Consider the following 12,523-nt stretch of genomic DNA (forward strand, 5'->3'; position numbering starts at 1 on the left):
CAATGCTAAAAAAGTATAGGAAAATAAATAATATACTTGCGGGGATAATTCTGTCTTTCAATTTCATTATCTTGAATAATTGAAGATTATATTGTTTTTTACAGCTGTACGAAATTCAGTTGTAATTTCTTGTAATTGGGTAGTACCATCAGTGCAACTCGTGTGGTGCACTGTAGGCATTATTTAAGGTTCTTTGCAGTGTCCTTTCGGCCCTTAGTTGCAACCTCTTTCATTCCTTCTCTCTCTCTTTTTTTTTTTTTTTTTTTTTTTTTACTGTACTTTCATTAATATTCTCTTCCCTCTTACTGTCCACCCTTTCCTAACAATTGCTTCATAGTGCAACTGCTTTGAGGTTTTCCTCTTGTTACATGTGCACCTTTCAGTTATTTTCTCTCAATGTCCCTTTCATTGCTGAATGACCTCATAGGTCCCAGTGTTGGCCTCAGACCTACATTTTTGCGTTTACCTAAGGCTAATCGAAAATTCTGATTCACTTACGTGTTACTGTCAGAGAAGCAAGAGTCAATCTATTTTCCTCCACATCAGAATATGTCAATGCTAACATAAAAGAAAAATTGAGTCTTACATTTGCTTCTTAGTGGGAATATTTTGAAATTTATGGAAATTATTTTAAGAAAACACATGAAAATCAAAGCAATTAAGCAGGGAAGTAGCTTTAATAAGATATGATATCATCACAAGTAAAATGATCGACTCCTGAGGAGTATTAATTGTACCCTTGGATCTGACACTCATTAAATGGCAGAAAAACCTCTTCACACTTAGCCTAACATATGGTAATACATTAGTAAATGGTAGAAATCTCACCACTGGCTGAAAATTATATTACAAACCTATACATGTAATAAGAAAACACACGTTGGTTTTTGAATGTGCGTTGATGTGATGCTGATGAGAAGAAAAGTATGATTGTTGATTTTTTTCTCTTGCTAATTTTGACCATGAAAGAGAAGAAGGCAAAACTGCAGAGGTATGGTAGGAACAAAATGTATTAGGAAGAGCCTGGAATGGGTAAAAGAATGTAGTTAGTTTCAAAATACAAGAGTAAGACTAAGTATGTTAGATGGAGAAATGATAGTGATATTGAACCTAGCGGACTTAGAAAACTAGTGGGAAAAGAGATTATATTCGCCATACTAGAACTGCAGTAACTAAAAATGTTCACGTTTTTTCATAACACTCGAACGACTATAGCAAATTCAGAAGTGCATTTCACATGCAAAACACTTTTTTGTTTACTTCTGCATCTTCCTGCAAATCTAACCACGAAGTGGCCGTGGAATACACGTTGAATCTTTACCAGTTCCGTCAAAGGCTTTCTCTAGATTCATTTTGATGTATTGTTATTCAGAAATCTGTGTAAGGAAGAAAAAGAAAGTCAGAAATTACATCAAGATTCAATTAGAAATGAAACTCGTACGAATTTCACTCGAGAACGACAACGAGAGAAAGAGGGTAGCCGTTATAGAGGCGACATATACTTATTACTACTATTACTATAACTATAACTTTTTGTTGTTATGGTATATGGAGTAAATTTCATTAATGTTACGAGAAATACTTATATACCACAGATGACGGTGAGTTTTGGAGTGCTCGTTTAGAATATTAGTGTTTATAAAGACGCAAATACCTATTCTGTTACAAGGTAGCTAGTATATGGCAGACGAGTTCGGGAAAATAATAGGTAGGTAGCTAAGCTACGTATTCTGTCGATGGTGTAAGCCCCCGCCCCCTCTCCCCTGACCAAGTCAGGTCAGGTCAGGGCATGATGCCCAATGTCAAGTTAGGAAGTGTAGATACTGCATTCTTTTAAGGGTCAGCTTTGTCCCGTTTTCTCAGTTAGAAGGTCCTCGCTGGAAGAGTGGTTTTCGCCCTCGGCTGCCAATCCGGTGGTCCGAAGTTCGATTTCCGGCTCTGCCAACGCGGAATCAGAGTAATTCACTTCTGGTGATAGAAATTTATTTCTCGATATAGTGTGGTTCGGATCCCACAATAAGCTGTAGGTCCCGTTCCTAGGTGACCAATTGGTTCCTAGCCACGTAAAAATATCTAATCCTTCGGGCCAGCCCTAGGAGAGCTGTTAATCAGCTCAGTGGTCTGGTAAAACTAAGATATACTTAATTTTTCTCAGTTAGATTTCGTACCCCCTATCCCTGTACCAAAGCCGGGGGACTGCTTGCCTTTCCTGGAACCCCCCTCCCCCAAGCAACACTAAACGTCAAAAACATGGACTAAGCTTCTGCTTGGAGGTAGTTATGGCACCTATTCCCGTTGTGCTGTGAACTATTCCCTATACTAACCTTGGTCACCATACCCCAAACTTGTCCGTGGGGTCTATGCCCCCCTAGGACCCCTTAATAAGCCATGACCCTTCATTCTACATTCTACCTGACCGCCTAGTTGTCTTCAGTTTTACAATATCATTGTAGGCTATTATTAGAATAATGCATCCTTGTATCAAGGTAAAATTTCGAATGGCCACCTGGCAGCCACCTCTACCATAGCGTGACCACCTTCCCAAAAATGATGGCCCTAATTTGTGACTTTGGAGAAGAAACTAATTTGGAGAGGAAAATAGAGGTCTTGAGGTGTTGCTTTGATGGACGCTGGCTCTTGACTAATGTCTGTCCAGAGTTACAGTACGTGTTAAAGTACCTTTTCGGGAAAGCGGTCACGCTATGGTAGAGGCCGGCCATTCGGTATTTTACCCTACCAAATTGTGGTGGTAAGACGACAAATTACTTTAGTTTCACGTCAGATACGTGAGACATGTATATTTTATTTTTTGACTGCTTGTCCAATGTCTTAAGCTAAACATATTTCATATATAAAGGTTTCAATTCTCCCTTAATGTGTTACAGGAAATATTTATATATCACAGATGATGGTGAGTTTTGGAGTGGTGACCAATTAGAATATTAGTCCTTTTTGAAGACACAAATATTGAATTATATGGTAGACAAGGTCGGGAGTGTCGGAGGGCGGGCTGTGTGTAAGCCCTGCCTCCCCTTCCCCTGATCAAGTCAGGTCAGGGCGCGGTGCCCAATGTCAAGTTAGGAAGTCGTATACTGCATGCTATTAAGGGTCAGGTTTGGCCCGTTTTATCAGTAAGATTTTACTTGCCTACCCCTGTACCAGGGGCGGGGGCGGGGGACTTGCTTCCCCGCCTCCGTTAGAACCCCCCCCCCCCCCCCACCCCACACCCACCCCCCCCCCCCCCCCCCCCATGACACTAAGCGTCAAAAACATGGACTTATCTTTTCTTGGAGGTAGTTGTGGTGCCTGATCCCTGTTGTGCTGCGAACTATTCCCTATACTAACTTTTATCACTATGCCCTAAACCTGGTAATGGGGCATATGCCCCCCTAGGACCCCCCAAATAAGCCGTGAGCCTGCATTCTGTATTCTACCTGGCTGCCTAGTAGACTTCAGTTTTACCATGTCATAGTAGGCTATTATTAAAACATCATGGGGTAAATGACATAGCGGCCACCGATCCTGGAATGCGACCACCTTTCTGAAAAAGTACTCGAATTCACTGCCATAGCATCAGTCAAGAGTTGTGGCCCACCCAGGCAGCACACCAAGACTTTTACACTCCTCTGGAAGTAAGCGTTTTTCCTAAATTACGAAATAATGGCAAAATTCAAGCGCTTTTTCAGGAAGTGGTCATGTTCCGAAAGGGGTGGCTGCTATGTCGCCGCTCGATCATTTACCCAATCCTTGTACAACCAAATTGTGGTGGTAAGACAACAATTACTTTAGTTTTACATCAGATACGTGAGCCATGTATATTTTATATTTATGCATGCTTATCCAATGTCTTAAGCTAAACATTAGAGACCATTAAACATATTGTTGGTGGAAACCAGCCCTGCCCAAGGCTAGGCTACATGATTCTAATGAAGGACTTCCAGTAGTAAACCACGTTGTTCCGATACGTAATACAAACCATCGGTCCTTTAACAATAGGAAGTAGCTAGCGGCAGCTGGAACGGTCGTAAGCTTCGAACAAGGGGAGAACGGTAGTTAACTGCTTGTCCGACAGTCGCGCGCCGCGCGACTGGAGGTAAACAAATCACTTTTGCTTTCGGCCGCGGGTGTGGGAAGGGGGGGTTACGTGTCGTCATCGCTCTCTGCCGCTTCATCGTCGTATGCTTTGTTTATATTGTGTTTTCTACTAATGTTTGTTTGACTTGAAATGAAACTGTAAGTACACTGTTTTCATTTTCATTACTTAATTATGAACCAACATGGAGTTATCGCCGTAGATGCGGCGATTTCCTCTCTTTTCATGAATTGAACCCTTGAATTATGCCTCGGTGCCGAGGGCGGCGCGCTCGCACCGAGTCATGTATTGTGCGAAAGTGTGTAATTGAAAAATGTAAGTACTCTTTTCATTATATGTTTGCCCTGTGCGTTCGTTACCGAGAGTGTTTGTTTGCGCTCGGCACGAGCCTTCTAAGTTTTGTATAATAGGAATGCAATGAAAGTGGATTCGCATTGCAATATTCTTTTCATTTTCATTTATTTATTTGCATGAAATTTAATTTGGATCAATTTTCGTTCTTACCCGGGAATTGTATCCTTACGTTTTTTTTTTATGTGAAAATGAAATCGCAAGTGCAGTATTCTGTTTCATTTTCTATATATATTTTTATGATAGCATCATATTATTGGATCAAGTTTCCGTTCTTACCCGGGAATTGATCTTTTTCCCCTTTAAGTTCTATGAAGTGAATCGCAAGGGCAGTATTTCTGTTTCATTTTCATATTACTTTTCACTGCTGTGCGGGGGTAGGGGAAGCGAAGGTCTGCCAGGAAGTCGTCGGAAAGCTCTCCCGCGACTCCCTTGGTATCCGATTCTTCGTCTTCCTTCCTGCCCCCCGCTCAGCTTTTTCGTTGTATTTTGTATTTGGGGTCTTCCTTGCGTTCGGGGTGGGGCATGTCTTCCCCCGTGCGTGAGGGAACCCCTCTTACTAATTCTAATCTATGTTACCGCAGGTGCTACATCCGTGGGGGAGACGACCTTGGACAGGTATGGACCACCGCGGAGGCAGGGCGGAAGTGCCTAGCATCCCACGGGCTGCTGCAGCGTCTAGCGAGGTCTGGGGCGGTCTCCACTACTACAACGGCCCGCTTATGCTGCTCCCCCCCCCCCCCTCCTGGTCTACACTCCCCATGCTGTGTCGATGACGCCGTCTGCCGCTACTAGGGCCGCAGCCGTACCGAGGTGGGGTTGCCGCCGCCTGTTTTCTTCGTGTTGCCTGCCCCAGACTTCCGCTGTTTTCCAGGGCAGCTCGCCCCGGGACCGGGCGCCAGGACCCAGGTTCCGCTGGCTGCCGATGATTCTACGAGGCGATCGCTGGCCCTGCCGTACCTGCCGCTGATAGTGATTCCCGCTGTTGGCTTGGCTGTCCCTTCTGTGTCTACCGCTGCAGCGTTCCTGACGCTCTGAGCTGGTTTGCTGTTCCTGTCCGCTACTGGTTCCTGTGCCTGTCCATGCTGGTCCTGCCCACGGTGTGTCTTCCCCAGTCCCAGGTCCTTCCGGACAGGTGCAGTCGGGCCGTGTTGCTTCGGCAATAGCCCGGCTCCGGCCTGGATGGAGGACCTGACGACTTGTCCTGCGTGAGCTGACGAGGAAGAGGAGAAGAGGAAGCTGTCATCTTCGTCTTCATCGTCCTGCTGCTGCCTCTTCCCCTTCGACTTCTAAGGCCCATAAGCCGAAGAAGAAGAAGGAACTGCCTTCCCCCCTAAGAAGTCTCCTTGGCGGGAACTTCTAAGGGACCCGTCCCACCTCGGTGGGACGGGGGGTCCTTCTGCTGGGTCCTCCTGCTCCTTCGGAGAGCGGGGCCCGTCTCCCCCTTCCGCCAAGGAAGATATAGACGGGGGGACCAGAGGAGTATCGGTTAGCTCTGGTACTTCCTCGCCTGGTGCTAGCGGCGATGCCGCTACGCCAGGTTCCGGCTCGGTCTCTCGTTCGCGAGAGATCACGAGTGTACGTTCTCCCTCGGGAGACCGTGCAGCCAAGTTTCGGCGCCAGAGTTCGCTCGGCGCCAAGACGCGGCACGGAGCAGAAGGCTGGTGAGAGACGCTCGGTGACTCTTGCCAGGCCAGCGGCCGCTCTTGCAGCGACCAGCTGGTAACCCACCCGGGTTTTCCCCCTAAGAAGGCGTCCTTCGGACCTTCCTAAGGGCCCGTCTCGCTCCGGCGATTCGGGGAGCTCTTCTGCTGGTCCTCCTGCTCCCTCGGAACAGGGCCCGTCTTTTTCTTCTACCAAGGAGAAGAAGACGGGGACCAGAGGAGTACCAGCTTCGGCTGGCACTTCCTCGCCTGGTTCTAGCGGTTCTGCCGCTAAACCAGGATCCGCCTCGGCTTCTCGTTAGCGAGAAGTACCGAGTGGACGGTCTCCCGCGGGCGAGACCGTCCAGCCAAAGTCTTGACGCCCGAGCTCGCTCGCCGTCAAGACCGAAGCGCGGAGCAGAAGACTGGCGAGAGTCGTGCAGACGACGCTCGTCAGGCCAGTGGACGCTCTCGCAGCGGACCAGCTGGCTGCTCGGGTTGACGTGGACGGTCGCTGACCAGCCACGAGTTGAGGCGAGGAAGGGGTCCCCGCGGCCGTCGGTACAGCCACGGCTGGTACCAGCGGCTCGACGCGCCGAGAGGACGCTCGCCGGTCTCACCGCGACAAGCGAACCTAGCAGGTCACCTGACGCCGCTCCCATCGGGACCGGGCCGAAGATGGTAACCAGCAACAGCTCGCCTGACGCTAGAGATCAGCGTCGACGTTCTCAGCCGAGCCTCTCGCCCCAGGCGAGCGGCAAGGCTAGGCCTGCTGCTCGATCGCCACCGCGGGTGACGATCAGCAGCAGCCCTCCAAGCACGCTGGTCCTGCCAGCGAGCTAGGGGGGTGGGGGCGGGGGGGAGGGGGGGGGCGTCAGGTCTGCCTCTCCTGTAACCTTCAACCTCCTCGGGCTACACCGGGAGGAGCGAGGTACCTCATGAGTGATCGCGAGAGGTGCGCCGCTCGCGATCCCGCTATGACGCCGTATGGACCAGGCACGGTTCTAGGACCGACCAGGACATACGTGCAAGTAGCTGGAGGCGACCGTCAGGGGTCTGCCGCTTTTCCTCCTTCGGAAGGAGGAGTATCTCGGGATCTGTTCTTGTTGGAAGGACTGGACGGTCCTACTCCCGCAAGACTGCGGTTACTCCCGAGATACAGAGGAGATTACAGAAGTCATTAAGCTGATTCGTCAGCATAATGACCTTGCGGAAGGGATGGCCGCTCCCACCAGCAGAGCCCACGTCTCTGCTCGAGTCGTTTTGGGGCCCGAGAGGGAACCCAAACGACGGTGGGTCTGCCGCGATCGGAGCTTGCCGATTCTGTCTCGAACCAGAGTCTCTCGTCTCCGGACAAGAAGCTCGCTCAGTTCTGGCCGGTTCGATCAAGGCTACTTCCACCTCCTCTACTGCGACAGCGGCTGTTTCTACGTGTCTTCGGACACCGTATTTAAATACTCCTTCGGTCCTCCTGAGAGGTTTCGACCTCGACGAGGACTGGAATGAGTCGGAGGACGGTATCGGCTCTCCCCCGTCAGGTGTCGATCAGCCCCACCCAGACGACGTTCACAGTGGCGGCAGACCCTTACCTACAGTGAGAGTTCGTAACCCTCCGCGGGGGAAAACGTTTTCTCCTGACGATACGTTTTCCCAGACTCTGAGAGACCATCGCCGCAAGGCGATGGCTGCTCCTATTCTTCTCCAACTGCTAGTTCCACTGGGTAAGGCGAGCGTAAGTATCCAATTCCTCCCCCATTCCCAATCTCTCCTTACGGCTACGAGGGAAAGGGGAGGGATCCTACAGAGATTTCTCTGTAGGATCCCACGTTCGGGACTGCGCTACCGGGGGGCGGGGGACCTTCGTAAGCCCCGGCCCCCGGTCGTTGAGGAGGGATCCTGCCCCATTCTCGATTTCTACGGGAATCGAGAGGACCACCAGCCGATATCGTTTGACGAATTCGGTGGGGGTTTCGCAGACTGCTTTAGAATTCCTGAAGGAATTTTTTCTAGCGCATTGCAGAGTGTTGCGAGTTTTTTTACGATCTCCAAAAAACCCCAACTTAGGGGGGCCGAAAGGGGGGGAACCACGGTCTAAAGTGAGCGAGACGAGAATCCCCGATGTTTACATGATAATCGGGAACCTCGCTATGCCTCGAATTCCTGGAATTTCTAGCATTGGGAAAAGAAGACTGCTGATGAAAGAAAGTTATCTTACAGTAGGCGACCAACCTGGAATAGAGAAGATCGGACGGGAATATCCAGTTTGGCTTGAACTATCGTCTTAGTATTCTGTTCACCATTGAAGCTTTCCTTCGAGGAAGACTTCTCCTTCACTCTTTGATAGAGATCGAAGGTGGTCGATCTCCAATCCTTATTTTGTTTTCTTGAAGGAAAGAATTTAGGATGGAGATCGTGTTCAGAATCCTACAAATATACTACGTATATTAACCTCGCGACATGATTCTACTAAGCAGTTGAATTGTCCGAGGGGTAGGCGCATATCCTAGTTTATCTACGGGGATTGCGACTTAGAAGAGAAGTATTCTAATTGAACTGCAACTCGGGGTTGCCTGCAACCTCCCAGGAGTTTTCAGTTTCAATTTTTATATTACTTATGGTTTTTGGTCACGACAACACCATTTCAACTTTTATATTTACCGAAATTCGTTTCGCCTAAATATAATTGCTCGAGCATATCTTTTATGCTCGGTAGTTCTAGCCGAAACATTCCTTCATGGAATAATGGATTACATGGCAACTCAGGATGACGAAGTCGGCGAGAGCTCAGGCTCAACTACTGCGTATTGAACTGCCTGACAGCAGCTCAGTATCAGCTGGGCCATCCGAGATGCACGGTCAGTTATGTCTCTCTCTCCCCTGGTTTGATTGACTACCGAACCGTATCTCTGCCCAACAATCATGGACTTAGGTCTCTGATAATGGGGATTCTCGCAATAAGAAGGACCATTTACTGCTGTGACGCTAGAGTCCATCGCCTTCGACATTGCGAGAATTTTCAATAGAGATATCTCTTGACTCTTTCATCTTTCTGTTTACCGCACGGTAAACAGAAGTCTGTACAAGTCTCCCCGCTGCATCGCACTGCGATAAGTGCGAATGATTTTGCAGACATCTGAGTTTTGTCTTCAAAATATCTCGTATTCGTAGGTGTACAATTGTTCATTGTTCAACCCGAATTACGAGATCTGTCAGAAGACATCGCCTACTCTCCGACCTGACAGCTCTACTTCCAATGTTCAGCCCATGAGAAGCAGTTCTTCAGGCGGTTTTCCCCTGTGTTTTCATTACTGAAGAACGCCCCGCTTTCATTGCAACTTCGACTTCTCACCGGACAGCAATGAAATAGCGGTTAGCGTTTTCAGTCATTTGTAAGCACAGGTTACGAATCTTGAGAATCCTTCTCTCGATTCGTCTGTGAAGACGTAGGTTGCATTCAATATCTACCTTCGTCTTCAACGGTACATAGTGTTGTTTTCTCCTTAGCTGAGGATTCAACAACCATGAGATGTTTTGCCTTCAGGGACCTCGGTCTCTAGAAGGCAATTGACTTTCGCCTGTTGGGCACATGCCTTAAGAGAATCATCACCTCGCTGTCCGGCATTGGTGACAAACAAATACATTATTTGTTTGGTCTCTCGGCATAACCCTTTTAAGGCGAAGGTCACGTGACTTACTCGGATGCTTTGACAACTTGCCTCCTACCGAACGCAGTCAGTCGGCAGCTGTCAGAGCGCCCGAGTCAGTTACGAACTACGCTGTTGACTTAGTTCGGTTGTTACACAGCAATCATTACTTCGTTTTAAATAGCTTGTCACAGTACCCATACCATTGACACCCACCATGGAGTGTCGGTGTCCTATCACTACCGAGAACTTCGCTGCATGGGGATAGGAGGATGCGAGAGACTTCGTGGCAAACGGACAGACCAGTATGGGTACTGGACATCACCGCCAGTAGAGAAGAGGAATAGGTCATGCGACTATTTCCTTCTTTTTCCTCTGAGGAACTGCATGACTTCTCCTGCGAAGTCAAGCATCCAGGGATGGGGATCCGTGACGCTCGATTTTCGTACCGAACTTCGTAGCGAAGACTCAGAACCCTTCGGTCCCTGACGATTGGTTCGAGTCGTTCACAATCCCCTCCCTAATGGACTTCACCGCCTTCGATGCGAAGGAGATGCTGCCTTGTCCGCAAGAACTTCTCCGTGGCGCAGGTACTGAAGGCAGGGGTCTGGTCCAACCAGACCACATGCCCTTCCTTCTACCTTCGGGATATTGCCACAGGTCCTTGGATCTTTTTCCTGGGACCCGTGGTGGCTGCTCAACACGTTGTGTAGCGAACCCAGACCCTCGCAGGCTGAACAGCATCGAGTCCTGGTGTGACCGTAAGAATGGATGAGTGAATGAGAGTGTGGACTGGCTCCTCTTCCCATCTTTTTCTTCCCTCTACCTGTGGTTAGAGGGACACGGTCGTCACCCTGCTGGATTAGGACAAGATGCAGGTGAGCTACTCAAACAGAGCCCCATCCTATCCCTTTCACTAGGGATAGGAGCGTATATCCACCACTTCCTCCAACAAGGGGAAGGGGGAGGAAGTGGATGCCAGCTTGAGACAACCCATACTTTATGTTGCCTCTTGCAAACAGGAACAAGTTCTTGCTTGCTGGTACGAAGAGATACGCTTGCCTCTCTCTTAGTAACTCGGCCCAGAGGTCTGACCATTGATCCTGCGGTGCACACCCCAGATCAATCGGAAACAGAGGCTTGGATCCCTCCCTCGCTCTACGACCAGGGAGGCATTCCAGGGATGGACGAACACCAGTCTGTTCATCAAAAGACTCAGATTCCTCCCACCAAAGAAGGGTGAGTCCTTTTTCTATTGTTAAAGGACCGATGGTTTGTATTACGTATCGGAACAAATGACAATTAATTTGTCGAAAATTGCATTTTTCCTAACTATACAAAACCGAGGTCCTTTACATATAGTCCCTCCTCATGCCACCCTCACTCTGCGTATTTTGCATGGGCCTAAAAGCAAAACAAAAGTGATTTGTTTACCTCCCAGTCGCGCGGCGGCGCGACTGTCGGACAAGCAGTTAACTACCGTTTCTCCCCTTGTTCGAAGGCTTACGACCGTTTCCAGCTGCCGCTAGCTACTTCCTATTGTTAAAGGACCTCAGGTTTGTATAGTTAGGAAAAATGCAATTTTCGACAAATTGTCATTTTATAGGTAAAGGCGGAGAAAAAAAATGAGATCATTGCTCTCCCACGATGCATGACCAGCAAGTTAACATAACATTTCCAGATCAGGCAAACCTACCAGTCGGTTTTAGAGAGTATCCAGGCAGCCTTCCATCAACGGGTAATTCTCCTATGTAAAGAACAAAGGTTTTGTATTTGTGAAGGAACACATATAAAATTTTAAAATTATTTTGAATTTTTTCTAACATATAAACCTGAAGGTCTTTACATACGTGGCCCACCTCGGCCACCCCTCTCATGGTTGATATATAAGGAAAAATTAATAATATAGTTTTACAAATTTGACATTTGTTCATGACACTTACCTGCCAGATATATATATAGCTGTATTCTCTGACGACCGACAGAATTTCAAAAAAACTCCCGGGGGCAAACGCAGTGGTCGGCTAGGTGGTTAGTACCCCCCCCCCCCAGTCCCCGCCGCTGGGAGGCGGATACCGCGGAACCATTCCCATTTTCTATTCAGATTTTCTTCTGTCGCCGGTCGGTAAACATCTGTTTACAGACCTCCGCTTAGGATTTCGAAAACTTCATTGTTCCGATACGTAATACAAACCATCGGTCCTTTAACAATAGGAAGTAGCTAGCGGCAGCTGGAACGGTCGTAAGCTTCGAACAAGGGGAGAACGGTAGTTAACTGCTTGTCCGACAGGTAAACAAACCACTTTTGCTTTCGGCCGCGGGTGTGAAGGACGTGTTCGTCATCGCTCTCTGCCCGCTTCATCGTCGTATGCTTTGTTTATATTGTGTTTTCTACTAATGGTTTGTTTGACTTGAAAATGAAACTGTAAGTACACTGTTTTCATTTTCATTACTTAATTATGAACCAACATGGAATTATCGCCGTAGATGCGGCGATTTCCTCTCTTTTCATGAATTGAACCCTTGAATTATGTCTCGGTGCCGGGGAGGGCGGGCGCGCTCGCGCCGAGTCATTGTATTTTGGGCGGCGAAAGTGTGTAATTGAAAAATGTAAGTACTCTTTTCATTATATTTTTGCCCTGTGCGTTCGTTACCGAGAGTGTGATTGCGCTCGGCACGAGCCTTTTAATTTGTATAATAGAATGCAATGAAAGTGGATTCGCAATTGCAAAATTCTTTTCATTTTCATTTATTTATTTGCATGAAATTAATTTGGATCAATTTTCGTTCTT

The sequence above is a fragment of the Macrobrachium nipponense genome, chromosome 8 (genome assembly GCF_015104395.2).
Source record: "Macrobrachium nipponense isolate FS-2020 chromosome 8, ASM1510439v2, whole genome shotgun sequence".
NCBI classification, from domain to species: domain Eukaryota; kingdom Metazoa; phylum Arthropoda; class Malacostraca; order Decapoda; family Palaemonidae; genus Macrobrachium; species Macrobrachium nipponense.